This window comes from Octodon degus, unplaced genomic scaffold, assembly GCF_000260255.1.
Source record: "Octodon degus isolate 3935 unplaced genomic scaffold, OctDeg1.0 scaffold00017, whole genome shotgun sequence".
NCBI lineage: Eukaryota > Metazoa > Chordata > Mammalia > Rodentia > Octodontidae > Octodon > Octodon degus.
The window spans coordinates 10,839,123-10,847,332 of NW_004524593.1; the positions used below are offsets into that span (position 1 = coordinate 10,839,123).

At 47.7% G+C, this 8,210-nt stretch overlaps 1 non-coding gene across 1 annotated transcript; it reads right to left on the bottom strand.

Moving 5' to 3' along the window:
- Positions 1–4,612: 4,612 nt before the first annotated feature.
- Positions 4,613–4,716, bottom strand: LOC111815523. The gene has a single exon (XR_002820206.1). It is a non-coding gene; the product is annotated as a U6 spliceosomal RNA (small nuclear RNA).
- Between the last annotated feature and the right edge of the window lie 3,494 nt (positions 4,717–8,210).

An 8,210-nucleotide genomic window follows, 5' to 3' on the forward strand; every position in this document is an offset into this window, starting at 1 on the left:
TGTCTCCCTGGGACTGAGGGGTTTTTAGGTGATAAAGGCCACAGCGGGAAGCCCGGTTTGGGGAACGCCCCTGCCCTGAAGCAAGGGCTGTTCTCTGCCCTGGCTCCCGAGGGTCTCAGCAGCCCCTGGCCAGAGCTGACAGCCCCAGCAGAAAGTGCTGAGGTGAGCACCTCTGGAAACACACCATTCTGGGTTTTGTTTGTTTTGGTTTTATTTTTTTGAGACAGGGTCTGACTATGCAATTCAGGCTGGCCTTGAACTCACTATGTAGCCCAGGCTGCTCTGGAACGAGCCTGAAATGCATAGTGAAGTCCCGTCTAAAGAAAAAGGAAGAAGAGCGGATTAAAGTGCCTGCTTAGGCAGACGCAGGGGCCAGGAGTTTGATCCCCAACCTGCCATGCCGGCCCTGCACCTGGGGCGCACTTGAGATGGCAAGTGAGACTGGGCATGGTGGCACATGCCTGTAATTCCAGCACTTGGGAGGCTGTAAACAGGAGGATCACTACGAGTCCGATCTACGCAGTGGGATCCTGTACACCCTGTAGACCCTGCCCTAAATACAAAAAATAAAAAAAAAAGAAAAAGCAAATAACAAAAGAAAAGAGATTGGGTTAGAGGAGAAAAACTTCCCCCCTCTCTTTTCCTAGAAAATTTTGATTAGAGGCCTGTAGGCAGGCCTATGGTTTTATAGTTCTGGAATCTCCCACATGCGATTCTTACCCTTCCAAGGGAGAGAGGACACAGTATTGTCATTTTATAGGTTAGAAGAGGGGTGCTGAGGAGGGGGAGCAGGTTTGCTTGGGGCGACCCAATGCGGGAGGACATCAGCCATCTGCTGAGCTGTGGTGGAGCCACGGGGCTCACTCTGCCTCCTCCTGTCCCGAGTGCGAATCTCTGTGGGAAGGCTGAGGACATGAGGCCGGATGACTAGTCACACAGCACGACTCCTTTTTAAATCTCTTTTCTTTTTTGTGGTACTGGGGAATTGAACTCAGGGTGTTATGCATGCAAGACAAGCACTCGACCACTGAGTTAGACCCCTAGACCTGGTGGGGCTCTTTTTGAGATGATCTCTCTTTGAGAGTGATAAATACAGAGGCAGATAGTTGCCAAACCAGCCAGGCACTGGGAAGGCTGAGGCAGGAGGGTCGCCATGTCCAACGCCAGCCTGGGATATATAGTAAGCTCAAGGCAGCCTGACCTACACTAACCTTGGTGCTGATTCCTGGCTGCCGCCTCTTCTCCTGCGTGATGCACCCCGAGGTCTTGCTGTAGCAGACTCCCTTGATTTAACCTTGTTGGTGCAGGAAAGGGAGTTGTGCATGAAAAGTAGGCAGGCCCAACCTGGGCTCTCCCCTTCACTGTCCGCTACCCTGGACAAGTTCCTGAACGCTGTTCTGATTGTGTTTCCACAGTTGAAATTGATAATTCCTACCTCACAAGACTGCTCTGAAGGTTGTGGCTTGTGATTAAAAGTGCCTAGCACAGTGGCTGGCAGACAGCAGGTGCTGTGATACTTGTAGTTAATATCACAAATAGATTGAAACCAAAGGTACGGGGTTCAAAAGCCCAGGCAACACGGGTGTGGATTGAGCAAAGTGAAAATAAGAAATCCCAACACTTGGGAGGTTGAGGCAAAGAATCTCTGTGAGTTTGAGGCCAGCCTGGGCTACACAGTGAAACCCTGCCTCAAAAAACAAACAGATAACCCAGAAAAAGGGAAAAAGGAAGAAAAAATCATATAGACCAAGGGTACACAGCATCCTGGCAATTAGGACAGGGTGAAGAGCTTCGATTCTAAAACCTCTGGTAGCTTTAATTTTCGCTGAGTGTTAGGGACTAAATGCAGTAGCGCCTTCTACATACAAGGCAAGCATTCTTATCACTGAGCTACACCCTGGCCCTCCTCTTTCAACAGCTTTTCTTTTCTTTCTTTCTTTTTTTTTTTTTTTTTTTTTGAGACAGGGTCTCACAGTGCAGTATGGGCTGACTTTGAACTCACTGGGTAGCCCAGGCTGGCCCCCAACTCATGGGCGTGGTCCTCCTGCCTCAGCCTCCTGAGCATTGGGCTCACAGATGTGCACCACCATGTCCAGCTCTCAACAACACTGGATGAATGACGTGTATAGTTACCAGCTGGCCAAAGTGCAGGTGACAGGCAGCTCTGTAGACAGAATGGTGAACATGGCATTGGCTAGCTTAGCTGATTACTATCCACTTGTGAACAGCCCACAGCTGGCTGCTTCTTTGTCTCCCAGTCCTGGGGGAAGCATGCCTTTCTCTCTGAACTGCAAGCTCCTAGGGGCATTGTATCTGTTAGCCCTGCACATAGCATGGTAGCTGTTCCGGTTTGTGTCTTCTTGTCTCCCCAAAGCCTCCTGTAGTCACAGGGCAGACTTCTAGAGTTTGTGATTAACTCTTGATCCACTGGAATTATGGGTGTGGGATTATGGGTGTTAAGTGTGTTGGGATTATGGGTGTGAGTGCTATACCCAGCCTGGGGCAGATAGACTGAATGCAACATAAAGGAGATAGCTTGCTTCGTGCAGCCATTGTGGCTGCCGCTCCTTCCATTTGCTCTTGCTCTTTGCCACCGCTGCCATGAACTGCTGCCCTCTGCCACGTGCCGCCCGGCCTTGGAGCCAGCTGAGTATGGGCTGAAACCTCCAGGAACTGTGAGCTAAATAAACCCTTCCTTCCTTCATTTTGGGTGTCAGGTATTTGTCCCAGCTACGAGAGAAGAGTAACGGACAGTAGCAGAGGCTCAAGAGGCACTTGCCATATGCGTAACTGGATGAGTTGGGAGTTGGAGCTCTCTAGGTCCTTCAGCTATCTCAAGATCTACATACCTGACACACTTCTATTCCCATGCCTGGGGCTAACCTTCCATTCCAGCTGCCTATGGTGTTACATCCAGACTCCATAACTTTCCTCTGTGTAAGGTGTACTTTCAAAATAGTCCCTAACATGCTAAACCGAGGGCTTTCCATGGAATGGATGAGCTTCTTCGGCACTATTGGCTACGTGACTGTGGAAGGACCTGCCACAACCTGAGTGTGGTTGAGGAACTAACTTTTGGATTTCATTTTATTTTCCTTTTTTAGACAGAGTGTTGGTTCAGCATATATTCCAGACTGGCCTTGCACTTACTGTGCTGCTCCAGTTGGCTTCAGACTTGCAGCAACTCTCCTGCCTCAGCCTCCAGAGTGCAGTGATGGCAGGTGTGTACCACCACGCCTTGCTGAAATCAGCTCTGGACGCAATCCTGCTTCATTAGTCAGAATCAAGTGTGTGATACGTTACTGATATAGGGGAGAAAGTACTCACACACGCGCGTAAAACAAACCTTTTTATTAGCCAGGCATGGTAGCACATCTATAATCTATAATCGCATCTATAATCCTAGACTTGGGAGCTCACGTAGGATTGTTGCTAATTTGAGGCCAGTTTGGGCCACGTAGCAAAATCCTGTCTCAAAAATCAGAACAAGGAAAAGTAAACAAATAAGTTTATACATGCCATAAATATTTCTATTTTATTTTTATTTTTCGTCTGAGACAGTCTTGCTATGCAGTTTGGGCTGGCCTGGAACTCACTTTATAGCTCAGGCTGAACTTGAACTCACAATGATCCTCCTGCCTCAGCCTCCTGAGTGCGGGGATTACATACTTATTCTGCAGCTCTAAGAGTTTGCTAACCCTGGATGGCCTTCACTCATGAGAACCCTGTGGGAAGCAAGGATTTGCAAGGTGACTGTAATTTATTTATTCCTTTTACAAGTAAACCCTGCTTCATTAGCCAGAATCAAGTGTGCAATACATTGCTGACATAGGGGAGAAAGTACTCACACGATTTAGCTGTGTGGCCCAAACTGGCCTTAAATTAGCAAGGTGATTGTAATTTATTTGCAAAGTGATTGTAATTTATTCATTCCTTTTACAGGTGCTATGTCAGGAAGGCTCTAACATACTGGAGTGATGTGTACTTGTGGCCCTGAGGCAGGAGGAATGCTTAAGCCAGAAGTTCAAGAGCAGCCTGGGCAGCATAGAGACCTTGCTTCCTGGTGGGGATGCTTTGGGAGATAAAATCTATTATCAGAGCTTTTATTTGACTTGTGTTTGGGGGTGGGGTATGAGGCTAGACCTTCACAGAATCTAGTAAGCCCTCTGCCACCAAGTTCCTGAGTAACATTGCCAGCCCTAAGTCTTTTCCTTCTTGCTTTCTTTCTTTCATCAAAAGTATGGAGGGCTGGGGAGATAGCTCAGTGGCATAAGTGCCCACCTGGCAAGTGCAAGGTCCCAAATTGGGTCCCAAATCCCCAGTCCCACAAAACAAAAAAAGAACAACATTCCTCTTTTGGGCTGGCCAAATAGGTCAGTGGATTAAACCACCTATACAAGCAGGCACAAGGGTTGGGGTTCAATCCCCAGGCCTGCCATGCCATCCCCATCCCCAGAGCGCACTGAGATGGCAATTGAACCTAGGTGTGGTGGTGTGCACCTGTAACCCCAGCTCTTGGGAGACTGTAAACAGGTGGATTACTACAAGTCCGATCTAGTAGTGAGACCCTGTACACCCTATAAACCCTTCCTTAAAATACAAAAAAAAAAAAAAAAGTACGGAACACTTCATGAATTTGTGTGTCGTCCTCGTGCAGGGGCCATGCGAATCTCTGTATCGTTCCAATTTTAGTAAATGTGCTGCTGAAGTGAGCACTCTTTTTGGTTTTTCAAGACAGAGTCTTGCTCTGTCATTCAGGCTGGCTTGAACTCACTTTGTGGCCCAGGCTGGCCTTGAACTTGCAGCAATTGTCCTGCTTCAGGCTCGCAAGTGCTGGGATGACAAAATCTAGTATCACTGGGTGTCTTGGTTGTAGTATAGAGAAAAAGAAAAACAAAAAGAAGAAAGCAAAAGCAAAAGACAAAAGAACCACAAATGGAGTAGCAGGGAGTGTTGGGAGCCAGCAGAGGAAGCCAGTGTCTTGGCTTTTGGAAAGTTTATCATCTAGTGGGACGCCGTGACGGGGGTGCATAGGGCAAGGGGTGCGCTGCACAGCCAGGTTTAGCTGCTGCAGCCCTGGCTGGATCCCCAGTCCACCCTTAGCCTTTCCCAGCCAGGGGCGCACAGGGGCGGGGCAGTACGCCAAGTAAAAGCTGAAATTAAATAAGTTACTTCAGAGTTTAACAGCACTCCCCCACTGACATCAGAAGAAACTGAAGTTTTCCTGGAGAAGTCTACAAATCCACTAGTCCTTTCTGCTGCCCTGATAGGTGAGGACACCGAGAACCCACAGAGGCCATGCAGCTTGCCCAGTGTCACACAGCAGGCTACTGTGAGCATATGAGGCCTAGAAGTCCAGTCTGTTTGCATGGTTTAGACTTTGTTTTGGTTTCTCCCAGACTGACACCTGGCAGCCAGCGGCTCAAGGACAACTGAAAACGTAAAGGTATAGAACAGCGGTGGCGAACCTCTGGGCTGTCACAGTGGGCTGCTGACAGCACTGGAAGCTCTGACAGGGTTGCCGTCACTGGTAGAGTCACAATTTCCTTAATAGGACTTAGTATTAATCCAATCATAGATGTTTCTTAATGTTCTTAAATTGCTAAGTCTATCTAATGAGGACCAACATTTCTTGGGCTCTGTGTGCCAAGTCTTTTTTTTTTTTTTTCTTCTATATTTTAGGAAAGGGTATACAGGGTGTTCAGGGTCTCACTACTTGATCGGACTCCTAGTGATTCTCCTGTTTACAGCCTCCCAAGTGCTGGGATTGCAGGTGTGCACCACCACACCCAGTCTCAATGCGCCCTGGGGGTGAGCCCGGGGATTGAACCCCCAGCCCTTGTGCCTGCTTGCAGGTGCTTTAATTTGCTGAGCTATTTGGCCAGCCCAGTGTGCCAAATCTTGAACTTGGGGTTTATAGGGTTTCATTACCTTGCCAGACTTTCCTAGGACCTCAGGCAGCAAGTATTTTCTGTATGACTAAACTTAGGCAGAGAGTTATAAATAGTTCCTGGAAGACCTGACAAAGTCTATGCTGTGTTGCTGCAAGCGATTTTACAGCTTGTCAATGTGAAAATGTCTGTATTTTATTTATTTTTTACTTTTTTTTTTTTTTTTAAATCTTTTGGGACAGGTTCTCATTATGCACTTCAGGCTGGCCTTGGGCTTACTTTGTAGCCCAGGCTGGTCTTGAACTCAGTGATTCTTCTGCCTCGGCCTCCTAAGTGCTGGGATTTACAGGAATGCAACACCACACCCTGCCATTTTTCCAGTTTCATCCTTATGCATGGCTATATGGTAGGATACATTGCTTCTTCTTATTTCTAAGGGTTTCACTATGTAGTGCAAGCTGACCTCAACTCCACTGTGTAGCCTAGATTAGCTTTGAACTGGAAGTGATCCTCCTGCTTCAGCTTCTGGAGTGCTGGGATGACAGGCTTTCTAGGATTATAGGCTTGTGCCACCACCTCAGCTTGGTACAAGTGTCCTTTAAAACTACTGTAAAGAGCCAGGCATGGTGATATAATGCTTGTAATTCCAGCAAAGAGGCAGAAGCAGCCTGGGCCACACAGTTCCGTCATAGGGAGACCCTGTCTCAAAAGCAAATAAACAGAGTCAGGCATGGTGGCGCACACCTGTAATCCCAGCACTCAGGAGGCTGAGGCAACAGGATGATTTCGGGTTTGAGACCAGCCTGGGCTACAAAGTGGCTTCAAGGCCAGCTTGAGCTGCATAGAAAGACCTTGTCTCAGAATGACAAAAAAGAAAAAACAAAACTCAAAAGACACACAAAAAACACAGCCAGAGCATTAAAAACTCTAACAATAAAATGTATTGATCAGTTAAGTCATAGTAGCCAATGGGATAAATTTCACATTTTTATACTTTCAAATTTCAAGTGCAGCTCAGCGTTCCTGTGAGCACCAGCGGGAGCCTAAACGGGGTGTATCTGCACTCCTTGGGCTGTGCACAGTGCAGATTCTCGAAGATATGAGAGCCCTCGGTCACAAATCTAAATTCTGGCACCCTTACCTGAAAGCTCAAGAAAGTATTACACTATTAAGAGGAAAAAGCTAAACTTCTGAAATATAACAGATTTCTTTTCCAGAGTGACAGTCTATTCTTTTGACTAAATGGTGCGGGCTTTTTTTTTTTTTTTAGCTTTTAGATATTTATTCACCATGATTTGGTCAAGAGGATTTCTGCAATAACAGGAAGAAAACCGGGGATGATGGCACAGGCCTGTATTCCTAGCACTGGGGAGGCTGAGGCAGGAGGATCGCCACGAGTTTGAGGCCAAGCTGGACAACAGTGAGTTCAAGGGCAGCTTGGACCTCACAGCCACACCCTTATCAAAAAAAAAAAAAAAAAAAAAAAAAAAAAAAAAAGAGGCCAGCCTGGAATTCGGACATAATTCTGTTTCAAAAACAAAAACAAACAAACAAAAATCCAAACCAAAAACCCCAAACCAGGAAAAAAATCAAAGCTGCATATTCTGGATGGTCTACCCTCAATGTCACTTCCTGGGACCTCCTAACCAGACAGCCACCGCCAAAGCTGGCAAGAGTAAGTCTTAAAGGAGGTTTTCTTTTTGTAGGTAAAGCCAATTTAAGAGATAGGTTCCCTCACGGCTGGTAATCCGGGAGATTATGAGGCACTTAGCAGCGTGGAGGACCACAGCGAAGCCTCCGCTTCCCAGGCCCTGCACCAGGGGTTGCACGGTAGAGACAAAAGAAAAGCTCTGCCCTCGCCCTGGTCGAATCCAAAATCCAATTCGCAAGGCAGGACTTGCAGAAATTAAGCCGAAAACTAGACGGGAGAGGGGCGAAGCCAAAAACCGGCGCGCGAAACAATGGCCAGCTGCTGTTACACAGGTCAGAGTGGCAATTTTTACAGTCGTTTTCAAGGACTCGCCGGAGAAACACAGCAGAAAGCAAATCTAAGATGGAAGTGAGGGGGGAGGATTCGAGCTGAAAATGCCAAGCAGAGGACTGAAAACGTTTGGTGAAAAGCAGCCTCCGGCTAGAAAAGCAAAAAGCCGAAGGTGCTGGGCCACCAAAGGCCAATAGATTTAGCAGTGGGTCGGTTTAACCGAAAGGCGGTTTCCCTTTCCTGCATCTGCCGGGTCCCTTTGGAGGCGCCCTGGGCGCCCAGCTCGCGTGGGGGCGGGGAGGCGAGTCCGGGAAGGGGCGGGGCAGCGCGGGAGCGCG